At 49.6% G+C, this 25,038-nt stretch overlaps 18 non-coding genes and 21 pseudogenes across 18 annotated transcripts; all 39 read left to right on the top strand.

The window, feature by feature from the left end:
• Positions 1 to 392: 392 nt before the first annotated feature.
• LOC142561649 (5S ribosomal RNA) lies at positions 393 to 511 on the top strand (annotated as a pseudogene).
• A 525-nt stretch (positions 512 to 1,036) lies between these two features.
• Positions 1,037 to 1,154, top strand: LOC142561811 (5S ribosomal RNA; annotated as a pseudogene).
• A 526-nt stretch (positions 1,155 to 1,680) lies between these two features.
• LOC142562851 (5S ribosomal RNA) lies at positions 1,681 to 1,799 on the top strand. Its single transcript, XR_012824164.1, has one exon. It is a non-coding gene; the product is annotated as a 5S ribosomal RNA (ribosomal RNA).
• Positions 1,800 to 2,325: 526 nt separating this feature from the next.
• Positions 2,326 to 2,444, top strand: LOC142561648 (5S ribosomal RNA; annotated as a pseudogene).
• A 525-nt stretch (positions 2,445 to 2,969) lies between these two features.
• Positions 2,970 to 3,087, top strand: LOC142561810 (5S ribosomal RNA; annotated as a pseudogene).
• A 526-nt stretch (positions 3,088 to 3,613) lies between these two features.
• On the top strand, positions 3,614 to 3,732 carry LOC142562511 (5S ribosomal RNA). Its single transcript, XR_012823914.1, has one exon. It is a non-coding gene; the product is annotated as a 5S ribosomal RNA (ribosomal RNA).
• A 524-nt stretch (positions 3,733 to 4,256) lies between these two features.
• LOC142561938 (5S ribosomal RNA) lies at positions 4,257 to 4,375 on the top strand (annotated as a pseudogene).
• A 525-nt stretch (positions 4,376 to 4,900) lies between these two features.
• Positions 4,901 to 5,019, top strand: LOC142562067 (5S ribosomal RNA; annotated as a pseudogene).
• Positions 5,020 to 5,545: 526 nt separating this feature from the next.
• Positions 5,546 to 5,664, top strand: LOC142562378 (5S ribosomal RNA; annotated as a pseudogene).
• A 526-nt stretch (positions 5,665 to 6,190) lies between these two features.
• On the top strand, positions 6,191 to 6,309 carry LOC142562355 (5S ribosomal RNA; annotated as a pseudogene).
• A 527-nt stretch (positions 6,310 to 6,836) lies between these two features.
• LOC142561937 (5S ribosomal RNA) lies at positions 6,837 to 6,955 on the top strand (annotated as a pseudogene).
• Positions 6,956 to 7,479: 524 nt separating this feature from the next.
• On the top strand, positions 7,480 to 7,598 carry LOC142561965 (5S ribosomal RNA; annotated as a pseudogene).
• Positions 7,599 to 8,124: 526 nt separating this feature from the next.
• On the top strand, positions 8,125 to 8,243 carry LOC142561964 (5S ribosomal RNA; annotated as a pseudogene).
• A 525-nt stretch (positions 8,244 to 8,768) lies between these two features.
• On the top strand, positions 8,769 to 8,887 carry LOC142561936 (5S ribosomal RNA; annotated as a pseudogene).
• A 526-nt stretch (positions 8,888 to 9,413) lies between these two features.
• Positions 9,414 to 9,532, top strand: LOC142561935 (5S ribosomal RNA; annotated as a pseudogene).
• A 523-nt stretch (positions 9,533 to 10,055) lies between these two features.
• On the top strand, positions 10,056 to 10,173 carry LOC142561029 (5S ribosomal RNA). Its single transcript, XR_012823560.1, has one exon. It is a non-coding gene; the product is annotated as a 5S ribosomal RNA (ribosomal RNA).
• A 525-nt stretch (positions 10,174 to 10,698) lies between these two features.
• LOC142562814 (5S ribosomal RNA) lies at positions 10,699 to 10,817 on the top strand. Its single transcript, XR_012824125.1, has one exon. It is a non-coding gene; the product is annotated as a 5S ribosomal RNA (ribosomal RNA).
• Positions 10,818 to 11,342: 525 nt separating this feature from the next.
• Positions 11,343 to 11,461, top strand: LOC142561977 (5S ribosomal RNA; annotated as a pseudogene).
• Positions 11,462 to 11,985: 524 nt separating this feature from the next.
• LOC142562500 (5S ribosomal RNA) lies at positions 11,986 to 12,104 on the top strand. The gene has a single exon (XR_012823913.1). It is a non-coding gene; the product is annotated as a 5S ribosomal RNA (ribosomal RNA).
• A 525-nt stretch (positions 12,105 to 12,629) lies between these two features.
• Positions 12,630 to 12,747, top strand: LOC142561011 (5S ribosomal RNA). Its single transcript, XR_012823543.1, has one exon. It is a non-coding gene; the product is annotated as a 5S ribosomal RNA (ribosomal RNA).
• A 527-nt stretch (positions 12,748 to 13,274) lies between these two features.
• LOC142561028 (5S ribosomal RNA) lies at positions 13,275 to 13,392 on the top strand. The gene has a single exon (XR_012823559.1). It is a non-coding gene; the product is annotated as a 5S ribosomal RNA (ribosomal RNA).
• Positions 13,393 to 13,917: 525 nt separating this feature from the next.
• On the top strand, positions 13,918 to 14,036 carry LOC142562812 (5S ribosomal RNA). The gene has a single exon (XR_012824123.1). It is a non-coding gene; the product is annotated as a 5S ribosomal RNA (ribosomal RNA).
• Positions 14,037 to 14,560: 524 nt separating this feature from the next.
• Positions 14,561 to 14,679, top strand: LOC142561488 (5S ribosomal RNA; annotated as a pseudogene).
• A 524-nt stretch (positions 14,680 to 15,203) lies between these two features.
• LOC142562488 (5S ribosomal RNA) lies at positions 15,204 to 15,322 on the top strand. The gene has a single exon (XR_012823912.1). It is a non-coding gene; the product is annotated as a 5S ribosomal RNA (ribosomal RNA).
• A 525-nt stretch (positions 15,323 to 15,847) lies between these two features.
• On the top strand, positions 15,848 to 15,965 carry LOC142562908 (5S ribosomal RNA). The gene has a single exon (XR_012824219.1). It is a non-coding gene; the product is annotated as a 5S ribosomal RNA (ribosomal RNA).
• A 525-nt stretch (positions 15,966 to 16,490) lies between these two features.
• On the top strand, positions 16,491 to 16,609 carry LOC142561457 (5S ribosomal RNA; annotated as a pseudogene).
• A 526-nt stretch (positions 16,610 to 17,135) lies between these two features.
• On the top strand, positions 17,136 to 17,254 carry LOC142562042 (5S ribosomal RNA; annotated as a pseudogene).
• A 527-nt stretch (positions 17,255 to 17,781) lies between these two features.
• On the top strand, positions 17,782 to 17,900 carry LOC142562743 (5S ribosomal RNA). Its single transcript, XR_012824057.1, has one exon. It is a non-coding gene; the product is annotated as a 5S ribosomal RNA (ribosomal RNA).
• Positions 17,901 to 18,425: 525 nt separating this feature from the next.
• LOC142561027 (5S ribosomal RNA) lies at positions 18,426 to 18,543 on the top strand. Its single transcript, XR_012823558.1, has one exon. It is a non-coding gene; the product is annotated as a 5S ribosomal RNA (ribosomal RNA).
• Positions 18,544 to 19,067: 524 nt separating this feature from the next.
• Positions 19,068 to 19,186, top strand: LOC142562811 (5S ribosomal RNA). The gene has a single exon (XR_012824122.1). It is a non-coding gene; the product is annotated as a 5S ribosomal RNA (ribosomal RNA).
• A 525-nt stretch (positions 19,187 to 19,711) lies between these two features.
• On the top strand, positions 19,712 to 19,830 carry LOC142561487 (5S ribosomal RNA; annotated as a pseudogene).
• A 524-nt stretch (positions 19,831 to 20,354) lies between these two features.
• Positions 20,355 to 20,473, top strand: LOC142562477 (5S ribosomal RNA). The gene has a single exon (XR_012823911.1). It is a non-coding gene; the product is annotated as a 5S ribosomal RNA (ribosomal RNA).
• A 524-nt stretch (positions 20,474 to 20,997) lies between these two features.
• LOC142562907 (5S ribosomal RNA) lies at positions 20,998 to 21,115 on the top strand. The gene has a single exon (XR_012824218.1). It is a non-coding gene; the product is annotated as a 5S ribosomal RNA (ribosomal RNA).
• Positions 21,116 to 21,642: 527 nt separating this feature from the next.
• LOC142561455 (5S ribosomal RNA) lies at positions 21,643 to 21,761 on the top strand (annotated as a pseudogene).
• Positions 21,762 to 22,286: 525 nt separating this feature from the next.
• On the top strand, positions 22,287 to 22,405 carry LOC142562041 (5S ribosomal RNA; annotated as a pseudogene).
• Positions 22,406 to 22,930: 525 nt separating this feature from the next.
• On the top strand, positions 22,931 to 23,049 carry LOC142562742 (5S ribosomal RNA). The gene has a single exon (XR_012824056.1). It is a non-coding gene; the product is annotated as a 5S ribosomal RNA (ribosomal RNA).
• Positions 23,050 to 23,576: 527 nt separating this feature from the next.
• Positions 23,577 to 23,694, top strand: LOC142561670 (5S ribosomal RNA; annotated as a pseudogene).
• Positions 23,695 to 24,218: 524 nt separating this feature from the next.
• On the top strand, positions 24,219 to 24,337 carry LOC142562466 (5S ribosomal RNA). The gene has a single exon (XR_012823910.1). It is a non-coding gene; the product is annotated as a 5S ribosomal RNA (ribosomal RNA).
• A 526-nt stretch (positions 24,338 to 24,863) lies between these two features.
• On the top strand, positions 24,864 to 24,981 carry LOC142562906 (5S ribosomal RNA). The gene has a single exon (XR_012824217.1). It is a non-coding gene; the product is annotated as a 5S ribosomal RNA (ribosomal RNA).
• Positions 24,982 to 25,038: the final 57 nt, after the last annotated feature.

Raw genomic sequence — 25,038 nt, 5'->3', positions numbered from 1 at the left:
GTAACACCAACAATATTCAGGCCACTACACAATATTGTACGCGGAATGATGACGGTGGTAAGCGGTATACGTAATGATGCAAAATTTAGTCGCACAAGCTTCTAACCGCTTACTTATCACACCCGCATACAGCTCAATGACAACGTATCAATAAAGTGGCACCTTGTGGGCTGCAACGCACGCAAAATGTGGCGCTCGCCCTCTTGTTTTTGTGAGCACTAGCACGCACGCATGCAGCGAACAACCACAAACGGAGTGATCAACCTACACGAGGCGTGCGTGTATTGTTCACGGAAAGACTGCCGCAAACGTGCTGTATGCTGAAGCAATACATTCGGCGACTGCACAACATAGCAGCACGATACAGGTGCAGTCGTAAACAGCACATTCTCGCCATCGGCCGTACCATGCTGAATACGCCGGTTCTCGTCCGATCCCCGAAGCTAAGCAGCATTGGGCTCGGTCAGTACTTGGGAGGGAGACCACGAGGGAACACCCAGTGCTGATGGCACCGTTCTTTTTGCTTTTTTATTGCGTGCTTCTGTGACGTCTTGTTCTTTTTTTCATTTGCACAACGTGTGGGTGGTTGCATTTACTGTAACTTACGTTCAACTGGAGCCTGCTGGTAGAGCCAACGCCGAAGTGTAACACCAACAATATTCAGGCAACTACACGATATTATACGCGGAATGATGACGGTGGTAAGCGGTATACGTAATGATGCAAAATTTAGTCGCACAAGCTTCTAACCGCTTACGTATCACACCCGCATACAGTTCAATGACAACGCATCAATAAAGTGGCATCTTGTGGGCTGCAACGCGCGCAAAATGTGGCGCTCGCCCTCTTGTTTTTGTGAGCACTAGCACGCACGCATGCAGCGAACAACCACAAACGGAGTGATCAACGTACACGACGCGTGCGTGTATTGTTCACGGAAAGACTGCCGCGTACGTGCTCTATGCTGTAGCAATACATTCGGCGACTGCACAACATAGCAGCACCATACAGGTGCAGTCGTAAACAGCACATTCTCGCCATCGGCCGTACCATACTGAATACGCCGGTTCTCGTCCGATCCCCGAAGCTAAGCAGCATTGGGCTCGGTCAGTACTTGGAGGGAGACCACCTGGGAACACCGAGTGCTGATGGCACCGCTCTTTTTGCTTTTTTATTGCGTGCTTCTGTGACGTCTTGTTTTTTTTTTCATTTGCACAACGTGTGGGGGTTGTTGCATTTACTGTAACTTACGTTCAACTGGAGCCTGCTGGTAGAGCCAACGCCGAAGTGTAACACCAACAATATTCAGGCCACTACACGATATTGTACGCGGAATGATGACGGTTGTAAGCGGTATACGTAATGATGCAATATTTATTCGCACAAGCTTCTAACCGCTTAGTTATCACACCCGCATACAGCTCAATGACAACGCATCAATAAAGTCGCACCTTGTGGGCTGCAACGCGCGCAAAATGTGGCGCTCCCCTCTTGTTTTTGTGAGCACTAGCACGCACGCATGCAGCGAACAACCACAAACGGAGTGATCAACGTACACGACGCGTGCGTGTATTGTTCACGGAAAGACTGCCGCGTACGTGCTGTATGTTGTAGCAATACATTCGGCGACTGCACAACATAGCAGCACGATACAGGTGCAGTCGTAAACAGCACATTCTCGCCATCGGCCATACCATGCTGAATACGCCGGTTCTCGTCCGATCCCCGAAGCTAAGCAGCATTGGGCTCGGTCAGTACTTGGTAGGGAGACCACCTGGGAACACCGAGTGCTGATGGCACCGTTCTTTTTGCTTTTTTATTGCGTGCTTCTGTGACGTCTCGTTTTTTTTTTTCATTTGCACAACGTGTGGGTGGTTGCACTTACTGTAACTTACGTTCAACTGGAGCCTGCTGGTAGAGCTAACGCCGAAGTGTAACACCAACAATATTCAGGCCACTACACAATATTGTACGCGGAATGATGACGGTGGTAAGCGGTATACGTAATGATGCAAAATTTAGTCGCACAAGCTTCTAACCGCTTACTTATCACACCCGCATACAGCTCAATGAGAACGTATCAATAAAGTGGCACCTTGTGGGCTGCAACGCACGCAAAATGTGGCGCTCGCCCTCTTGTTTTTGTGAGCACTAGCACGCACGCATGCAGCGAACAACCACAAACGGAGTGATCAACCTACACGAGGCGTGCGTGTATTGTTCACGGAAAGACTGCCGCAAACGTGCTGTATGCTGAAGCAATACATTCGGCGACTGCACAACATAGCAGCACGATACAGGTGCAGTCGTAAACAGCACATTCTCGCCATCGGCCGTACCATGCTGAATACGCCGGTTCTCGTCCGATCCCCGAAGCTAAGCAGCATTGGGCTCGGTCAGTACTTGGGAGGGAGACCACGAGGGAACACCCAGTGCTGATGGCACCGTTCTTTTTGCTTTTTTATTGCGTGCTTCTGTGACGTCTTGTTCTTTTTTTCATTTGCACAACGTGTGGGTGGTTGCATTTACTGTAACTTACGTTCAACTGGAGCCTGCTGGTAGAGCCAACGCCGAAGTGTAACACCAACAATATTCAGGCAACTACACGATATTATACGCGGAATGATGACGGTGGTAAGCGGTATACGTAATGATGCAAAATTTAGTCGCACAAGCTTCTAACCGCTTACGTATCACACCCGCATACAGTTCAATGACAACGCATCAATAAAGTGGCATCTTGTGGGCTGCAACGCGCGCAAAATGTGGCGCTCGCCCTCTTGTTTTTGTGAGCACTAGCACGCACGCATGCAGCGAACAACCACAAACGGAGTGATCAACGTACACGACGCGTGCGTGTATTGTTCACGGAAAGACTGCCGCGTACGTGCTCTATGCTGTAGCAATACATTCGGCGACTGCACAACATAGCAGCACCATACAGGTGCAGTCGTAAACAGCACATTCTCGCCATCGGCCGTACCATACTGAATACGCCGGTTCTCGTCCGATCCCCGAAGCTAAGCAGCATTGGGCTCGGTCAGTACTTGGAGGGAGACCACCTGGGAACACCGAGTGCTGATGGCACCGCTCTTTTTGCTTTTTTATTGCGTGCTTCTGTGACGTCTTGTTTTTTTTTTCATTTGCACAACGTGTGGGGGTTGTTGCATTTACTGTAACTTACGTTCAACTGGAGCCTGCTGGTAGAGCCAACGCCGAAGTGTAACACCAACAATATTCAGGCCACTACACGATATTGTACGCGGAATGATGACGGTTGTAAGCGGTATACGTAATGATGCAATATTTATTCGCACAAGCTTCTAACCGCTTAGTTATCACACCCGCATACAGCTCAATGACAACGCATCAATAAAGTCGCACCTTGTGGGCTGCAACGCGCGCAAAATGTGGCGCTCCCCTCTTGTTTTTGTGAGCACTAGCACGCACGCATGCAGCGAACAACCACAAACGGAGTGATCAACGTACACGACGCGTGCGTGTATTGTTCACGGAAAGACTGCCGCGTACGTGCTGTATGTTGTAGCAATACATTCGGCGACTGCACAACATAGCAGCACGATACAGGTGCAGTCGTAAACAGCACATTCTCGCCATCGGCCATACCATGCTGAATACGCCGGTTCTCGTCCGATCCCCGAAGCTAAGCAGCATTGGGCTCGGTCAGTACTTGGGAGGGAGACCACCTGGGAACACCGAGTGCTGATGGCACCGTTCTTTTTGCTTTTTTATTGCGTGCTTCTGTGACGTCTCGTTTTTTTTTCATTTGCACAACGTGTGGGTGGTTGCACTTACTGTAACTTACGTTCAACTGGAGCCTGCTGGTAGAGCTAACGCCGAAGTGTAACACCAACAATATTCAGGCCACTACACAATATTGTACGCGGAACGATGACGGTGGTAAGCGGTATACGTAATGATGCAAAATTTAGTCGCGCAAGCTTCTAACCGCTTACTTATCACACCCGCATACAGCTCAATGACAACGTATCAATAAAGTGGCACTTTGTGGGCTGCAACGCGCGCAAGATGTGTCGCTCGCCCTCTTGTTTTTGTGAGCACTAGCACGCACACATGCAGCGAACAACCACAAACGGAGTGATCAATGTACACGACGCGTGCGTGTATTGTTCACGGAGAGACTGCCGCGTACGTGCTGTATGCTGTAGCAATACATTCGGCGACTGCACAACATAGCAGCACCATACAGGTGCAGTCGTAAACAGCACATTCTCGCCATCGGCCATACCATGCTGAATACGCGGGTTCTCGTCCGATCCCCGAAGCTAAGCAGCATTAGGCTCGGTCAGTACTTGGGAGGGAGACCACCTGGGAACACCGAGTGCTGATGGCACCGTTCTTTTTGCTTTTTTATTGCGTGCTTCTGTGACGTCTTGTTTTTTTTTTCATTTGCACAACGTGTGGGTGGTTGCATTTACTGTAACTTACGTTCAACTGGAGCCTGCTGGTAGAGCCAACGCCGAAGTGTAACACCAACAATATTCAGGCCACTAGACGATATTGTACGCGGAATGATGACGGTGGTAAGCGGTATACGTAATGATGCAAAATTTAGTCGCACAAGCTTCTAACCGCTTACTTATCACACCCGCATACAGCTCAATGACAACGTATCAATAAAGTGGCACCTTGTGGGCTGCAACGCACGCAAAATGTGGCGCTCGCCCTCTTGTTTTTGTGAGCACTAGCACGCACGCATGCAGCGAACAACCACAAACGGAGTGATCAACCTACACGAGGCGTGCGTGTATTGTTCACGGAAAGACTGCCGCAAACGTGCTGTATGCTGTAGCAATACATTCGGCGACTGCACAACATAGCAGCACGATACAGGTGCAGTCGTAAACAGCACATTCTCGCCATCGGCCGTACCATGCTGAATACGCCGGTTCTCGTCCGATCCCCGAAGCTAAGCAGCATTGGGCTCGGTCAGTACTTGGGAGGGAGCCCACTAGGGAACACCGAGTGCTGATGGCACCGTTATTTTTGCTTTTTTATTGCGTGCTTCTGTGACGTCTTGTTTTTTTTTTTCATTTGCACAACGTGTGGGTGGTTGCATTTACTGTAACTTACGTTCAACTGGAGCCTGCTGGTAGAGCTAACGCCGAAGTGTAACACCAACAATATTCAGGCCACTACACAATATTGTACGCGGAATGATGACGGTGGCAAGCGGTATGCGTAATGATGCAAAATTTAGCCGCACAAGCTTCTAACCGCTTACTTATCACACCCGCATAGAGCTCAATGACAACGTATCAATAAAGTGGCCCCTTGTGGGCTGCAACGCACGCAAAATGTGTCGCTCGCCCTCTTGTTTTTGTGAGCACTAGCACGCACGCATGCAGCGAACAACCACAAACGGAGTGATCAACGTACACGAGGCGTGCGTGTATTGTTCACGGAAAGACTGCCGCATACGTGCTGTATGCTGTAGCAATACATTCGGCGACTGCACAACATAGCAGCACGATACAGGTGCAGTCGTAAACAGCACATTCTCGCCATCGTCCGTACCATGCTGAATACGCCGGTTCTCGTCCGATCCCCGAAGCTAAGCAGCATTGGGCTCGGTCAGTACTTGGGAGGGAGCCCACCAGGGAACACCGAGTGCTGATGGCACCGTTATTTTTGCTTTTTTATTGCGTGCTTCTGTGACGTCTTGTTTTTTTTTTTCATTTGCACAACGTGTGGGTGGTTGCATTTACTGTAACTTTCGTTCAACTGGAGCCTGCTGGTAGAGCCAACGCCGAAGTGTAACACCAACAATATTCAGGCAACTATACGATATTATACGCGGAATGATGACGGTGGTAAGCGGTATACGTAATGATGCAAAATTTAGTCGCACAAGCTTCTAACCGCTTACTTATCACACCCGCATACAGTTCAATGACAACGCATCAATAAAGTGGCACCTTGTGGGCTGCAACGCGCGCAAAATGTGGCGCTCGCCCTCTCGTTTTTGTGAGCACTAGCACGCACGCATGCAGCGAACAACCACAAACGGAGTGATCAACGTACACGACGCGTGCGTGTATTTTTCACGGAAAGACTGCCGCGTACGTGCTGTATGCTGTAGCAATACATTCGGCGACTGCACAACATAGCAGCACCATACAGGTGCAGTCGTAAACAGCACATTCTCGCCACCGGCCATACCATGCTGAATACGCGGGTTCTCGTCCGATCCCCGAAGCTAAGCAGCATTAGGCTCGGTCAGTACTTGGGAGGGAGACCACCTGGGAACACCGAGTGCTGATGGCACCGTTCTTTTTGCTTTTTTATTGCGTGCTTCTGTGACGTCTTGTTTTTTTTTTTTCATTTGCACAACGTGTGGGTGGTTGCATTTACTGTAACTTACGTTCAACTGGAGCCTGCTGGTAGAGCTAACGCCGAAGTGTAACACCAACAATATTCAGGCCACTACACAATATTGTACGCGGAATGATGACGGTGGTAAGCGGTATACGTAATGATGCAAAATTTAGTCGCACAAGCTTCTAACCGCTTAGTTATCACACCCGCATACAGCTCAATGACAACGTATCAATAAAGTGGCACTTTGTGGGCTGCAACGCGCGCAAAATGTGTCGCTCGCCCTCTTGTTTTTGTGAGCACTAGCACGCACACATGCAGCGAACAACCACAAACGGAGTGATCAATGTACACGACGCGTGCGTGTATTGTTCACGGAGAGACTGCCGCGTACGTGCTGTATGCTGTAGCAATACATTCGGCGACTGCACAACATAGCAGCACCATACAGGTGCAGTCGTAAACAGCACATTCTCGCCATCGGCCATACCATGCTGAATACGCGGGTTCTCGTCCGATCCCCGAAGCTAAGCAGCATTAGGCTCGGTCAGTACTTGGGAGGGAGACCACCTGGGAACACCGAGTGCTGATGGCACCGTTCTTTTTGCTTTTTTATTGCGTGCTTCTGTGACGTCTTGTTTTTTTTTCATTTGCACAACGTGTGGGTGGTTGCATTTACTGTAACTTACGTTCAACTGGAGCCTGCTGGTAGAGCTAACGCCGAAGTGTAACACCAACAATATTCAGGCCACTACACAATATTGTACGCGGAATGATGACGGTGGTAAGCGGTATACGTAATGATGCAAAATTTAGTCGCACAAGCTTCTAACCGCTTACGTATCACACCCGCATACAGCTCAATGACAACGTATCAATAAAGTGGCACCTTGTGGGCTGCAACGCACGCAAAATGTGGCGCTCGCCCTCTTGTTTTTGTGAGCACTAGCACGCACGCATGCAGCGAACAACCACAAACGGAGTGATCAACCTACACGAGGCGTGCGTGTATTGTTCACGGAAAGACTGCCGCAAACGTGCTGTATGCTGTAGCAATACATTCGGCGACTGCACAACATAGCAGCACGATACAGGTGCAGTCGTAAACAGCACATTCTCGCCATCGGCCGTACCATGCTGAATACGCCGGTTCTCGTCCGATCCCCGAAGCTAAGCAGCATTGGGCTCGGTCAGTACTTGGGAGGGAGCCCACCAGGGAACACCGAGTGCTGATGGCACCGTTATTTTTGCTTTTTTATTGCGTGCTTCTGTGACGTCTTGCTTTTTTTTTTCATTTGCACAACGTGTGGGTGGTTGCATTTACTGTAACTTACGTTCAACTGGAGCCTGCTGGTAGAGCTAACGCCGAAGTGTAACACCAACAATATTCAGGCCACTACACAATATTGTACGCGGAATGATGACGGTGGTAAGCGGTATGCGTAATGATGCAAAATTTAGTCGCACAAGCTTCTAACCGCTTACTTATCACACCCGCATAGAGCTCAATGACAACGTATCAATAAAGTGGCACCTTGTGGGCTGCAACGCACGCAAAATGTGGCGCTCGCCCTCTTGTTTTTGTGAGCACTAGCACGCACGCATGCAGCGAACAACCATAAACGGAGTGATCAACGAACACGAGGCGTGCGTGTATTGTTCACGGAAAGACTGCCGCATACGTGCTGTATGCTGTAACAATACATTCGGCGACTGCACAACATAGCAGCACGATACAGGTGCAGTCGTAAACAGCACATTCTCGCCATCGGCCGTACCATGCTGAATACGCCGGTTCTCGTCCGATCCCCGAAGCTAAGCAGCATTGGGCTCGGTCAGTACTTGGGAGGGAGCCCACCAGGGAACACCGAGTGCTGATGGCACCGTTATTTTTGCTTTTTTATTGCGTGCTTCTGTGACGTCTTGTTTTTTTTTTCATTTGCACAACGTGTGGGTGGTTGCATTTACTGTAACTTACGTTCAACTGGAGCCTGCTGGTAGAGCCAACGCCGAAGTGTAACACCAACAATATTCAGGCAACTATACGATATTATACGCGGAATGATGACGGTGGTAAGCGGTATACGTAATGATGCAAAATTTAGTCGCACAAGCTTCTAACCGCTTACTTATCACACCCGCATACAGTTCAATGACAACGCATCAATAAAGTGGCACCTTGTGGGCTGCAACGCGCGCAAAATGTGGCGCTCGCCCTCTCGTTTTTGTGAGCACTAGCACGCACGCATGCAGCGAACAACCACAAACGGAGTGATCAACGTACACGACGCGTGCGTGTATTTTTCACGGAAAGACTGCCGCGTACGTGCTGTATGCTGTAGCAATACATTCGGCGACTGCACAACATAGCAGCACCATACAGGTGCAGTCGTAAACAGCACATTCTCGCCATCGGCCATACCATGCTGAATACGCGGGTTCTCGTCCGATCCCCGAAGCTAAGCAGCATTAGGCTCGGTCAGTACTTGGGAGGGAGACCACCTGGGAACACCGAGTGCTGATGGCACCGTTCTTTTTGCTTTTTTATTGCGTGCTTCTGTGACGTCTTGTTTTTTTTTTTCATTTGCACAACGTGTGGGTGGTTGCATTTACTGTAACTTACGTTCAACTGGAGCCTGCTGGTAGAGCTAACGCCGAAGTGTAACACCAACAATATTCAGGCCACTACACAATATTGTACGCGGAATGATGACGGTGGTAAGCGGTATACGTAATGATGCAAAATTTAGTCGCACAAGCTTCTAACCGCTTAGTTATCACACCCGCATACAGCTCAATGACAACGTATCAATAAAGTGGCACTTTGTGGGCTGCAACGCGCGCAAAATGTGTCGCTCGCCCTCTTGTTTTTGTGAGCACTAGCACGCACACATGCAGCGAACAACCACAAACGGAGTGATCAATGTACACGACGCGTGCGTGTATTGTTCACGGAGAGACTGCCGCGTACGTGCTGTATGCTGTAGCAATACATTCGGCGACTGCACAACATAGCAGCACCATACAGGTGCAGTCGTAAACAGCACATTCTCGCCATCGGCCATACCATGCTGAATACGCGGGTTCTCGTCCGATCCCCGAAGCTAAGCAGCATTAGGCTCGGTCAGTACTTGGGAGGGAGACCACCTGGGAACACCGAGTGCTGATGGCACCGTTCTTTTTGCTTTTTTATTGCGTGCTTCTGTGACGTCTTGTTTTTTTTTCATTTGCACAACGTGTGGGTGGTTGCATTTACTGTAACTTACGTTCAACTGGAGCCTGCTCGTAGAGCCAACGCCGAAGTGTAACACCAACAATATTCAGGCCACTACACGATATTGTACGAGGAATGATGACGGTGGTAAGCGGTATACGTAATGATGCAAAATTTAGTCGCACAAGCTTCTAACCGCTTACTTATCACACCGCATACAGCTCAATAACAACGCATCAATAAAGTGGCACCTTGTGGGCTGCAACGCGCGCAAAATGTGGCGCTCGCCCTCTTGTTTTTGTGAGCACTAGCACGCACGCATGCAGCGAACAACCACAAACGGAGTGATCAACGTACACGACGCGTGCGTGTATTGTTCACGGAAAGACTGCCGCGTACGTGCTGTATGCTGTAGCAATACATTCGGCGACTGCACAACATAGCAGCACGATACATGTGCAGTCGTAAACAGCACATTCTCGCCATCGGCCATACCATGCTGAATACGCCGGTTCTCGTCCGATCCCCGAAGCTAAGCAGCGTTGGGCTCGGTCAGTACTTGGAGGGAGACCACCTGGGAACACCGAGTGCTGATGGCACCGTTCTTTTTGCTTTTTTATTGCGTGCTTCTGTGACGTCTTGTTTTTCTTTCATTTGCACAACGTGTGGGTGGTTGCATTTACTGTAACTTACGTTCAACTGGAGAATGCTGGTAGAGCCAACGCCGAAGTGTAACACCAACAATATTCAGGCCACTACACGATATTGTATGCGGAATGATGACGGTGGTAAGCGGTACACGTAATGATGCAAAATTTAGTCGCACAAGCTTCTAACCGCTTACTTATCACAACGGCATACAGCTCAATTACAACGCATCAATAAAGTGGCACCTTTTGGGCTGCAACGCGCGCAAAATGTGGCGCTCGCCCTCTTGTTTTTGTGAGCACTAGCACGCACGCATGCAGCACACAACCACAAACGGAGTGATCAACGTACAACGACGCGTGCGTGTATTGTTCACGGAAAGACTGCCGCGTACGTGCTGTATGCTGTAGCAATACATTCGGCGACTGCACAACATAGCAGCACGATACAGTTGCAGTCGTAAACAGCACATTCTCGCCATCGGCCATACCATGCTGAATACGCCGGTTCTCGTCCGATCCCCGAAGTGAAGCAGCATTGGGCTCGGTCAGTACTTGGGAGGGAGACCACCTGGGAACACCGAGTGCTGATGGCACCGTTCATTTTGCTTTTTTATTGCGTGCTTCTGTGATGTCTTGTTTTTTTTTTCATTTGCACAGCGTGTGGGTGGTTGCATTTACTGTAACTTACGTTCAACTGGAGCCTGGTGGTAGAGCCAACGCCGAAGTGTACCACCAACAATATTCAGGCCACTACACGATATTGTACGCGGAATGATGACGGTGGTAAGCGGTATACGTAATGATGCAAAATTTAGTCACACAAGCTTCTAACCGCTTACTTATCACACCCGCATACAGCTCAATGACAACTCATCAATAAAGTGGCACCTTTTGGGCTGCAACGCGCGCAAAATGTGGCGCTCGCCCTTTTGTTTTTGTGAGCACTAGCACGCACGCATGCAGCGAACAACCACAAACGGAATGATCAACGTACACGACGCGTGCGTGTATTGTTCACGGAAAGCCTGCCGCGTACGTGCTGTATGCTGTAGCAATACATTCGGCGACTGCACAACATAGCAGCACGATACAGGTGCAGTCGTAAACAGCTCATTCTCGCCATCGGCCATACCATGCTGAATACGCCGGTTCTCGTCCGATCCCCGAAGCTAAGCAGCATTGGGCGCGGTCAGTACTTGGGAGGGAGACCACCTGGGAAAACCGAATGCTGATGGCACCGTTCTTTTTGCTTTTTTATGGCGTGCTTTTGTGACGTCTTGTTTTTTTTTCATTTGCACAACGTGTGTGTGGTTGCATTTACTGTAACTTACGTTCAACTGGAGCCTGCTCGTAGAGCCAACGCCGAAGTGTAACACCAACAATATTCAGGCCACTACACGATATTGTACGCGGAATGATGACGGTGGTAAGCGGTATACGTAATGATGCAAAATTTAGTCGCACAAGCTTCTAACCGCTTACTTATCACACCCGCATACAGCTCAATGACAACGCATCAATAAAGTGGCACCTTGTGGGCTGCAACGCGCGCAAAATGTGGCGCTCGCCCTCTTGTTTTTGTGAGCACTAGCACGCACGCATGCAGCGAACAACCACAAACGGAGTGATCAACGTACACGAAGCGTGCGTGTATTGTTCACGGAAAGACTGCCGCGTACGTGCTGTATGCTGTAGCAATACATTCGGCGACTGCACAACATAGCAGCACGATACAGGTGCAGTCGTAAACAGCACATTCTCGCCATCGGCCATACCATGCTGAATACGCCGGTTCTCGTCCGATCCCCGAAGCTAAGCAGCATTGGGCTCGGTCAGTACTTGGGAGGGAGACCACCTGGGAACACCGAGTGCTGATGGCAACGTTTTTTTTGCTTTTTTATTGCGTGCTTCTGTGACGTCTTGTTTTTTTTTTGCATTTGCACAACGTGTGGGTGGTTGCATTTACTGTAACTTACGTTCAACTGGAGCCTGCTGGTAGAGCCAACGCCGAAGTGTAACACCAACAATATTCAGGCCACTACACGATATTGTACGCGGAATGATGACGGTGGTAAGCGGTATACGTAATGATGCAAAATTTAGTCGCACAAGCTTCTAACCGCTTACTTATCACACCGCATACAGCTCAATGACAACGCATAAATAAAGTGGCACTTTGTGGGCTGCAACGCGCGCAAAATGTGGCGCTCGCCCTCTTGTTCTTGTGAGCACTAGCACGCACGCATGCAGCGAACAACCACAAACGGAGTGATCAACGTACTCGACGCGTGCGTGTATTGTTCACGGAAAGACTGCCGCGTACGTGCTGTATACTGTAGCAATACATTTGGCGACTGCACAACATAGCAGCACGATACAGGTGTAGTCGTAAACAGCACATTCTCGCCATCGGCCATACCATGCTGAATACGCCGGTTCTCGTCCGATCCCCGAAGCTAAGCAGCATTGGGCTCGGTCAGTACTTTGAGGGAGACCACCTGAGAACACCGAGTGCTGATGGCACCGTTCTGTTTGCTTTTTTATTGCGTGCTTCTGTGACGTCTTGTTTTTTTTTTTTCATTTGCACAACATGTGGGTGGTTGCATTTACTGTAACTTACGTTCAACTGGAGCCTGCTGGTAGAGCCAACGGCGAAATGTAACACCAACAATATTCAGGCCACTACACGATATTGTACGCGGAATGATGACGGTGGTAAGCGGTATACGTAATGAGGCAAAATTTAGTCGCACAAACTTCTAACCGCTTACTTATCACACCCGAATACAGCTCAATGACAACGCATCAATAAAGTGGCACCTTGTGGGCTGCAACGCGCGCAAAATGTGGCGCTCGCCCTCTTCTTTTTGTGAGCACCAGCACGCACGCATGCAGCGAACAACCACAAACGGAGTGATCAACGTACACGACGCGTGCGTGTATTGTTCACGGAAAGACTGCCGCGTACGTGCTGTATGCTGTAGCAATACATTCGGCGACTGCACAACATAGCAGCACGATACATGTGCAGTCGTAAACAGCACATTCTCGCCATCGGCCATACCATGCTGAATACGCCGGTTCTCGTCCGATCCCCGAAGCTAAGCAGCGTTGGGCTCGGTCAGTACTTGGAGGGAGACCACCTGGGAACACCGAGTGCTGATGGCACCGTTCTTTTTGCTTTTTTATTGCGTGCTTCTGTGACGTCTTGTTTTTCTTTCATTTGCACAACGTGTGGGTGGTTGCATTTACTGTAACTTACGTTCAACTGGAGAATGCTGGTAGAGCCAACGCCGAAGTGTAACACCAACAATATTCAGGCCACTACACGATATTGTATGCGGAATGATGACGGTGGTAAGCGGTACACGTAATGATGCAAAATTTAGTCGCACAAGCTTCTAACCGCTTACTTATCACAACGGCATACAGCTCAATTACAACGCATCAATAAAGTGGCACCTTTTGGGCTGCAACGCGCGCAAAATGTGGCGCTCGCCCTCTTGTTTTTGTGAGCACTAGCACGCACGCATGCAGCACACAACCACAAACGGAGTGATCAACGTACAACGACGCGTGCGTGTATTGTTCACGGAAAGACTGCCGCGTACGTGCTGTATGCTGTAGCAATACATTCGGCGACTGCACAACATAGCAGCACGATACAGTTGCAGTCGTAAACAGCACATTCTCGCCATCGGCCATACCATGCTGAATACGCCGGTTCTCGTCCGATCCCCGAAGTGAAGCAGCATTGGGCTCGGTCAGTACTTGGGAGGGAGACCACCTGGGAACACCGAGTGCTGATGGCACCGTTCATTTTGCTTTTTTATTGCGTGCTTCTGTGATGTCTTGTTTTTTTTTCATTTGCACAGCGTGTGGGTGGTTGCATTTACTCTAACTTACGTTCAACTGGAGCCTGGTGGTAGAGCCAACGCCGAAGTGTACCACCAACAATATTCAGGCCACTACACGATATTGTACGCGGAATGATGACGGTGGTAAGCGGTATACGTAATGATGCAAAATTTAGTCACACAAGCTTCTAACCGCTTACTTATCACACCCGCATACAGCTCAATGACAACGCATCAATAAAGTGGCACCTTTTGGGCTGCAACGCGCGCAAAATGTGGCGCTCGCCCTTTTGTTTTTGTGAGCACTAGCACGCACGCATGCAGCGAACAACCACAAACGGAATGATCAACGTACACGACGCGTGCGTGTATTGTTCACGGAAAGACTGCCGCGTACGTGCTGTATGCTGTAGCAATACATTCGGCGACTGCACAACATAGCAGCACGATACAGGTGCAGTCGTAAACAGCTCATTCTCGCCATCGGCCATACCATGCTGAATACGCCGGTTCTCGTCCGATCCCCGAAGCTAAGCAGCATTGGGCTCGGTCAGTACTTGGGAGGGAGACCACCTGGGAAAACCGAATGCTGATGGCACCGTTCTTTTTGCTTTTTTATTGCGTGCTTCTGTGACGTCTTGTTTTTTTTTCATTTGCACAACGTGTGGGTGGTTGCATTTACTGTAACTTACGTTCAACTGGAGCCTGCTCGTAGAGCCAACGCCGAAGTGTAACACCAACAATATTCAGGCCACTACACGATATTGTACGCGGAATGATGACGGTGGTAAGCGGTATACGTAATGATGCAAAATTTAGTCGCACAAGCTTCTAACCGCTTACTTATCACACCCGCATACAGCTCAATGACAACGCATCAATAAATTGGCACCTTGTGGGCTGCAACGCGCGCAAAATGTGGCGCTCGCCCTCTTGTTTTTGTGAGCACTAGCACGCACGCATGCAGCGAACAACCACAAACGGAGTGATCAACGTACACGAAGCGTGCGTGTATTGTTCACGGAAAGACTGCCGCGTACGTGCTGTATGCTGTAGCAATACATTCGGCGACTGCACAACATAGCAGCACGATACAGGTGCAGTCGTAAACAGCACATTCTCGCCATCGGCCATACCATGCTGAATACGCCGGTTCTCGTCCGATCCCCGAAGCTAAGCAGCATTGGGCTCGGTCAGTACTTGGGAGGGAGACCACCTGGGAACACCGAGTGCTGATGGCACCGTTTTTTTGCTTTTTTATTGCGTGCTTCTGTGACGTCTTGTTTTTTTTTTTGCATTTGCACAACGTGTGGGTGGTTGCATTTACTGTAACTTACGTTCAACTGGAGCCTGCTGGTAGAGCCAACGCCGAAGTGTAACACCAACAGTATTCAGGCCACTACACGATATTGTACGCGGAATGATGACGGTGGTAAGCGGTATACGTAATGATGCAAAATTTAGTCGCACAAGCTTCTAACCGCTTCCTTATCACACCGCATACAGCTCAATAACAACGCATCAATAAAGTGGCACTTTGTGGGCTGCAACGCGCGCAAAATGTGGCGCTCGCCCTCTTGTTTTTGTGAGCACTAGCACGCACGCATGCAGCGAACAACCACAAACGGAGTGATCAACGTACACGACGCGTGCGTGTATTGTTCACGGAAAGACTGCCGCGTACGTGCTGTATGCTGTAGCAATACATTTGGCGACTGCACAACATAGCAGCACGATACAGGTGTAGTCGTAAACAGCACATTCTCGCCATCGGCCATACCATGCTGAATACGCCGGTTCTCGTCCGATCCCCGAAGCTAAGCAGCATTGGGCTCGGTCAGTACTTTGAGGGAGACCACCTGGGAACACCGAGTGCTGATGGCACCGTTCTGTTTGCTTTTTATTGCGTGCTTCTGTGACGTCTTGTTTTTTTTTTTCATTTGCACAACGTGTGGGTGGTTGCATTTACTGTAACTTACGTTCAACTGGAGCCTGCTAGTTCAGCCAACGGCGAAATGTAACACCAACAATATTCAGGCCACTACACGATATTGTACGCGGAATGATGACGGTGGTAAGCGGTATACGTAATGAGGCAAAATTTAGTCGCACAAGCTTCTAACCGCTTACTTATCACACCCGAATACAGTTCAATGACAACGCATCAATAAAGAAGCACCTTGTGTGCTGCAACGCGCGCAAAATGTGGCGCTCGCCCTCTTCTTTTTGTGAGCACCAGCACGCACGCATGCAGCGAACAACCACAAACGGAGTGATCAACGTACACGACGCGTGCGTGTATTGTTCACGGAAAGACTGCCGCGTACGTGCTGTATGCTGTAGCAATACATTCGGCGACTGCACAACATAGCAGCACGATACAGTTGCAGTCGTAAAGAGCACATTCTCGCCATCGGCCATACCATGCTGAATACGCCGGTTCTCGTCCGATCCCCGAAGTGAAGCAGCATTGGGCTCGGTCAGTACATGGGAGGGAGACCACCTGGGAACACCGAGTGCTGATGGCACCGTTCTTTTTGCTTTTTTATTGCGTGCTTCTGTGACGTCTTGTTTTTTTTTTCATTTGCACAACGTGTGGGTGGTTGCATTTACTTTAACTTCCGTTCAACTGCAGCCTGCTGGTAGAGCCAACGCCGAAGTGTAACACCAACAATATTCAGGCCACTACACGACATTGTACGCGGAATGATGACGGTGGTGAGCGGTATACGTAATGATGCAAAATTTAGTCGCACAAGCTTCTAACCGCTCACTTATCACACCCGCATACAGCTCAATGACAACGCATCAATAAAGTGGCACCTTGTGGGCTGCAACACGCGCAAAATGTGGCGCTCGCCCTCTTGTTTTTGTGAGCACTAGCACGCACGCATGCAGCACACAACCACAAACGGAGTGATCAACGTACAACGACGCGTGCGTGTATTGTTCACGGAAAGACTGCCGCGTACGTGCTGTATGCTGTAGCAATACATTCGGCGACTGCACAACATAGCAGCACGATACAGTTGCAGTCGTAAACAGCACATTCTCGCCATCGGCCACACCATGCTGAATACGCCGGTTCTCGTCCGATCCCCGAAGTGAAGCAGCATTGGGCTCTGTCAGTACTTGGGAGGGAGACCACCTGGGAACACCGAGTGCTGATGGCACCATTCTTTTTGCTTCTTTATTGCGTGCTTCTGTGATGTCTTGTTTTTTTTTTTTCATTTGCACAGCGTGTGGGTGGTTGCATTTACTGTAACTTACGTTCAACTGGAGCCTGGTGGTAGAGCCAACGCCGAAGTGTACCACCAACAATATTCAGGCCACTACACGATATTGTACGCGGAATGATGACGGTGGTAAGCGGTATACGTAATGATGCAAAATTTAGTCACACAAGCTTCTAACCGCTTACTTATCACACCCGCATACAGCTCAATGACAACGAATCAATAAAGTGGCACCTTTTGGGCTGCAACGCGCGCAAAATGTGGCGCTCGCCCTTTTGTTTTTGTGAGCACTAGCACGCACGCATGCAGCGAACAACCACAAACGGAATGATCAACGTACACGACGCGTGCGTGTATTCTTCACGGAAGGACTGCCGCGTACGTGCTGTATGCTGTAGCAATACATTCGGCGACTGCACAACATAGCAGCACGATACAGGTGCAGTCGTAAACAGCTCATTCTCGCCATCGGCCATACCATGCTGAATACGCCTGTTCTCGTCCGATCACCGAAGCTAAGCAGCATTGGGCTCGGTCAGTACTTGGGAGGGAGACCACCTGGGAACACCGAGTGCTGATGGCACCGTTCTGTTTGCTTTTTTATTGCGTGCTTCTGTGACGTCTTGTTTTTTTTTTCATTTGCACAACCTGTGGGTGGTTGCATTTACTGTAACTTACGTTCAACTGGAGCCTGCTGGTAGAGCCAACGGCGAAATGTAACACCAACAATATTCAGGCCACTACACGATATTGTACGCGGAATGATGACGGTGGTAAGCGGTATACGTAATGAGGCAAAATTTAGTCGCACAAGCTTCTAACCGCTTACTTATCACACCCGAATACAGCTCAATGACAACGCATCAATAAAGTGGCACCTTGTGGGCTGCAACGCGCGCAAAATGTGGCGCTCGCCCTCTTCTTTTTGTGAGCACCAGCACGCACGCATGCAGCGAACAACCACAAACGGAGTGATCAACGTACACGACGCGTGCGTGTATTGTTCACGGAAAGACTGCCGCGTACGTGCTGTATGCTGTAGCAATACATTCGGCGACTGCACAACATAGCAGCACGATACATGTGCAGTCGTAAACAGCACATTCTCGCCATCGGCCATACCATGCTGAATACGCCGGTTCTCGTCCGATCCCCGAAGCTAAGCAGCGTTGGGCTCGGTCAGTACTTGGAGGGAGACCACCTGGGAACACCGAGTGCTGATGGCACCGTTCTTTTTGCTTTTTTATTGCGTGCTTCTGTGACGTCTTGTTTTTTTTTCATTTGCACAACGTGTGTGTGGTTGCATTTACTGTAACTTACGTTCAACTGGAGCCTGCTCGTAGAGCCAACGCCGAAGTGTAACACCAACAATATTCAGGCCACTACACGATATTGTACGCGGAATGATGACGGTGGTAAGCGGTATACGTAATGATGCAAAATTTAGTCTCACAAGCTTCTAACCGCTTACTTATCACACCCGCATACAGCTCAATTACAACGCATCAATAAAGTGGCACCTTTTGGGCTGCAACGCGCGCAAAATGTGGCGCTCGCCCTCTTGTTTTTGTGAGCACTAGCACGCACGCATGCAGCGAACAACCACAAACGGAATGATCAACGTAAACGACGCGTGCGTGTATTGTTCACGGAAAGACTGCCGCGTACGTGCTGTATGCTGTAGCAATACATTCGGCGACTGCACAACATAGCAGCACGATACAGGTGCAGTCGTAAACAGCACATTCTCGCCATCGGCCATACCATGCTGAATACGCCGGTTCTCGTCCGATCCCCGAAGTGAAGCAGCATTGGGCTCGGTCAGTACTTGGGAGGGAGACCACCTGGGAACACCGAGTGCTGATGGCACCGTTCATTTTGCTTTTTTATTGCGTGCTTCTGTGATGTCTTGTTTTTTTTTTCATTTGCACAGCGTGTGGGTGGTTGCATTTACTCTAACTTACGTTCAACTGGAGCCTGGTGGTAGAGCCAACGCCGAAGTGTACCACCAACAATATTCAGGCCACTACACGATATTGTACGCGGAATGATGACGGTGGTAAGCGGTATACGTAATGATGCAAAATTTAGTCACACAAGCTTCTAACCGCTTACTTATCACACCCGCATACAGCTCAATGACAACGCATCAATAAAGTGGCACCTTTTGGGCTGCAACGCGCGCAAAATGTGGCGCTCGCCCTTTTGTTTTTGTGAGCACTAGCACGCACGCATGCAGCGAACAACCACAAACGGAATGATCAACGTAAACGACGCGTGCGTGTATTGTTCACGGAAAGACTGCCGCGTACGTGCTGTATGCTGTAGCAATACATTCGGCGACTGCACAACATAGCAGCACGATACAGGTGCAGTCGTAAACAGCTCATTCTCGCCATCGGCCATACCATGCTGAATACGCCGGTTCTCGTCCGATCCCCGAAGCTAAGCAGCATTGGGCTCGGTCAGTACTTGGGAGGGAGACCACCTGGGAAAACCGAATGCTGATGGCACCGTTCTTTTTGCTTTTCTATTGCGTGCTTCTGTGACGTCTTGTTTTTTTTTCATTTGCACAACGTGTGGGTGGTTGCATTTACTGTAACTTACGTTCAACTGGAGCCTGCTCGTAGAGCCAACGCCGAAGTGTAACACCAACAATATTCAGGCCACTACACGATATTGTACGCGGAATGATGACGGTGGTAAGCGGTATACGTAATGATGCAAAATTTAGTCGCACAAGCTTCTAACCGCTTACTTATCACACCCGCATACAGCTCAATGACAACGCATCAATAAAGTGGCACCTTGTGGGCTGCAACGCGCGCAAAATGTGGCGCTCGCCCTCTTGTTTTTGTGAGCACTAGCACGCACGCATGCAGCGAACAACCACAAACGGAGTGATCAACGTACACGAAGCGTGCGTGTATTGTTCACGGAAAGACTGCCGCGTACGTCCTGTATGCTGTAGCAATACATTCGGCGACTGCACAACATAGCAGCACGATACAGGTGCAGTCGTAAACAGCACATTCTCGCCATCGGCCATACCATGCTGAATACGCCGGTTCTCGTCCGATCCCCGAAGCTAAGCAGCATTGGGCTCGGTCAGTACTTGGGAGGGAGACCACCTGGGAACACCGAGTGCTGATGGCACCGTTTTTTTGCTTTTTTATTGCGTGCTTCTGTGACGTCTTGTTTTTTTTTTGCATTTGCACAACGTGTGGGTGGTTGCATTTACTGTAACTTACGTTCAACTGGAGCCTGCTGGTAGAGCCAACGCCGAAGTGTAACACCAACAGTATTCAGGCCACTACACGATATTGTACGCGGAATGATGACGGTGGTAAGCGGTATACGTAATGATGCAAAATTTAGTCGCACAAGCTTCTAACCGCTTCCTTATCACACCGCATACAGCTCAATAACAACGCATCAATAAAGTGGCACTTTGTGGGCTGCAACGCGCGCAAAATGTGGCGCTCGCCCTCTTGTTTTTGTGAGCACTAGCACGCACGCATGCAGCGAACAACCACAAACGGAGTGATCAACGTACACGACGCGTGCGTGTATTGTTCACGGAAAGACTGCCGCGTACGTGCTGTGTGCTGTAGCAATACATTTGGCGACTGCACAACATAGCAGCACGATACAGGTGTAGTCGTAAACAGCACATTCTCGCCATCGGCCATACCATGCTGAATACGCCGGTTCTCGTCCGATCCCCGAAGCTAAGCAGCATTGGGCTCGGTCAGTACTTTGAGGGAGACCACCTGGGAACACCGAGTGCTGATGGCACCGTTCTGTTTGCTTTTTTATTGCGTGCTTCTGTGACGTCTTGTTTTTTTTTTTTCATTTGCACAACGTGTGGGTGGTTGCATTTACTGTAACTTACGTTCAACTGGAGCCTGCTAGTTCAGCCAACGGCGAAATGTAACACCAACAATATTCAGGCCACTACACGATATTGTACGCGGAATGATGACGGTGGTAAGCGGTATACGTAATGAGGCAAAATTTAGTCGCACAAGCTTCTAACCGCTTACTTATCACACCCGAATACAGTTCAATGACAACGCATCAATAAAGAAGCACCTTGTGTGCTGCAACGCGCGCAAAATGTGGCGCTCGCCCTCTTCTTTTTGTGAGCACCAGCACGCACGCATGCAGCGAACAACCACAAACGGAGTGATCAACGTACACGACGCGTGCGTGTATTGTTCACGGAAAGACTGCCGCGTACGTGCTGTATGCTGTAGCAATACATTCGGCGACTGCACAACATAGCAGCACGATACAGTTGCAGTCGTAAAGAGCACATTCTCGCCATCGGCCATACCATGCTGAATACGCCGGTTCTCGTCCGATCCCCGAAGTGAAGCAGCATTGGGCTCGGTCAGTACATGGGAGGGAGACCACCTGGGAACACCGAGTGCTGATGGCACCGTTCTTTTTGCTTTTTTATTGCGTGCTTCTGTGACGTCTTGTTTTTTTTTCATTTGCACAACGTGTGGGTGGTTGCATTTACTTTAACTTCCGTTCAACTGCAGCCTGCTGGTAGAGCCAACGCCGAAGTGTAACACCAACAATATTCAGGCCACTACACGACATTGTACGCGGAATGATGACGGTGGTGAGCGGTATACGTAATGATGCAAAATTTAGTCGCACAAGCTTCTAACCGCTCACTTATCACACCCGCATACAGCTCAATGACAACGCATCAATAAAGTGGCACCTTGTGGGCTGCAACACGCGCAAAATGTGGCGCTCGCCCTCTTGTTTTTGTGAGCACTAGCATGCACGCATGCAGCACACAACCACAAACGGAGTGATCAACGTACAACGACGCGTGCGTGTATTGTTCACGGAAAGACTGCCGCGTACGTGCTGTATGCTGTAGCAATACATTCGGCGACTGCACAACATAGCAGCACGATACAGTTGCAGTCGTAAACAGCACATTCTCGCCATCGGCCACACCATGCTGAATACGCCGGTTCTCGTCCGATCCCCGAAGTGAAGCAGCATTGGGCTCTGTCAGTACTTGGGAGGGAGACCACCTGGGAACACCGAGTGCTGATGGCACCATTCTTTTTGCTTCTTTATTGCGTGCTTCTGTGATGTCTTGTTTTTTTTTTCATTTGCACAGCGTGTGGGTGGTTGCATTTACTGTAACTTACGTTCAACTGGAGCCTGGTGGTAGAGCCAACGCCGAAGTGTACCACCAACAATATTCAGGCCACTACACGATATTGTACGCGGAATGATGACGGTGGTAAGCGGTATACGTAATGATGCAAAATTTAGTCACACAAGCTTCTAACCGCTTACTTATCACACCCGCATACAGCTCAATGACAACGCATCAATAAAGTGGCACCTTTTGGGCTGCAACGCGCGCAAAATGTGGCGCTCGCCCTTTTGTTTTTGTGAGCACTAGCACGCACGCATGCAGCGAACAACCACAAACGGAATGATCAACGTACACGACGCGTGCGTGTATTCTTCACGGAAGGACTGCCGCGTACGTGCTGTATGCTGTAGCAATACATTCGGCGACTGCACAACATAGCAGCACGATACAGGTGCAGTCGTAAACAGCTCATTCTCGCCATCGGCCATACCATGCTGAATACGCCTGTTCTCGTCCGATCACCGAAGCTAAGCAGCATTGGGCTCGGTCAGTACTTGGGAGGGAGACCACCTGGGAACACCGAGTGCTGATGGCACCGTTCTGTTTGCTTTTTTATTGCGTGCTTCTGTGACGTCTTGTTTTTTTTTTTTCATTTGCACAACCTGTGGGTGGTTGCATTTACTGTAACTTACGTTCAACTGGAGCCTGCTGGTAGAGCCAACGGCGAAATGTAACACCAACAATATTCAGGCCACTACACGATATTGTACGCGGAATGATGACGGTGGTAAGCGGTATACGTAATGAGGCAAAATTTAGTCGCACAAGCTTCTAACCGCTTACTTATCACACCCGAATACAGCTCAATGACAACGCATCAATAAAGTGGCACCTTGTGGGCTGCAACGCGCGCAAAATGTGGCGCTCGCCCTCTTCTTTTTGTGAGCACCAGCACGCACGCATGCAGCGAACAACCACAAACGGAGTGATCAACGTACACGACGCGTGCGTGTATTGTTCACGGAAAGACTGCCGCGTACGTGCTGTATGCTGTAGCAATACATTCGGCGACTGCACAACATAGCAGCACGATACATGTGCAGTCGTAAACAGCACATTCTCGCCATCGGCCATACCATGCTGAATACGCCGGTTCTCGTCCGATTCCCGAAGCTAAGCAGCGTTGGGCTCGGTCAGTACTTGGAGGGAGACCACCTGGGAACACCGAGTGCTGATGGCACCGTTCTTTTTGCTTTTTTATTGCGTGCTTCTGTGACGTCTTGTTTTTTTTTCATTTGCACAACGTGTGTGTGGTTGCATTTACTGTAACTTACGTTCAACTGGAGCCTGCTCGTAGAGCCAACGCCGAAGTGTAACACCAACAATATTCAGGCCACTACACGATATTGTACGCGGAATGATGACGGTGGTAAGCGGTATACGTAATGGTGCAAAATTTAGTCTCACAAGCTTCTAACCGCTTACTTATCACACCCGCATACAGCTCAATGACAACGCATCAATAAAGTGGCACCTTGTGGGCTGCAACGCGCGCAAAATGTGGCGCTCGCCCTCTTGTTTTTGTGAGCACTAGCACGCACGCATGCAGCGAACAACCACAAACGGAGTGATCAACGTACACGAAGCGTGCGTGTATTGTTCACGGAAAGACTGCCGCGTACGTGCTGTATGCTGTAGCAATACATTCGGCGACTGCACAACATAGCAGCACGATACAGGTGCAGTCGTAAACAGCACATTCTCGCCATCGGCCATACCATGCTGAATACGCCGGTTCTCGTCCGATCCCCGAAGCTAAGCAGCATTGGGCTCGGTCAGTACTTGGGAGGGAGACCACCTGGGAACACCGAGTGCTGATGGCACCGTTTTTTTTGCTTTTTTATTGCGTGCTTCTGTGACGTCTTGTTTTTTTTTTTGCGTTTGCACAACGTGTGGGTGGTTGCATTTACTGTAACTTACGTTCAACTGGAGCCTGCTGGTAGAGCCAACGCCGAAGTGTAACACCAACAATATTCAGGCCACTACACGATATTGTACGCGGAATGATGACGGTGGTAAGCGGTATACGTAATGATGCAAAATTTAGTCGCACAAGCTTCTAACCGCTTACTTATCACACCGCATACAGCTCAATGACAACGCATCAATAAAGTGGCACTTTGTGGGCTGCAACGCGCGCAAAATGTGGCGCTCGCCCTCTTGTTTTTGTGAGCTCTAGCACGCACGCATGCAGCGAACAACGACAAACGGAGTGATCAACGTACACGACGCGTGCGTGTATTGTTCACGGAAAGACTGCCGCGTACGTGCTGTATGCTGTAGCAATACATTTGGCGACTGCACAACATAGCAGCACGATACAGGTGTAGTCGTAAACAGCACATTCTCGCCATCGGCCATACCATGCTGAATACGCCGGTTCTCGTCCGATCCCCGAAGCTAAGCAGCATTGGGCTCGGTCAGTACTTTGAGGGAGACCACCTGGGAACACCGAGTGCTGATGGCACCGTTCTGTTTGCTTTTTTATTGCGTGCTTCTGTGACGTCTTGTTTTTTTTTTCATT

This window comes from Dermacentor variabilis, chromosome 10 (genome assembly GCF_050947875.1).
Source record: "Dermacentor variabilis isolate Ectoservices chromosome 10, ASM5094787v1, whole genome shotgun sequence".
NCBI lineage: Eukaryota > Metazoa > Arthropoda > Arachnida > Ixodida > Ixodidae > Dermacentor > Dermacentor variabilis.
This window is presented reverse-complemented; position numbering and strand designations above follow the sequence as displayed.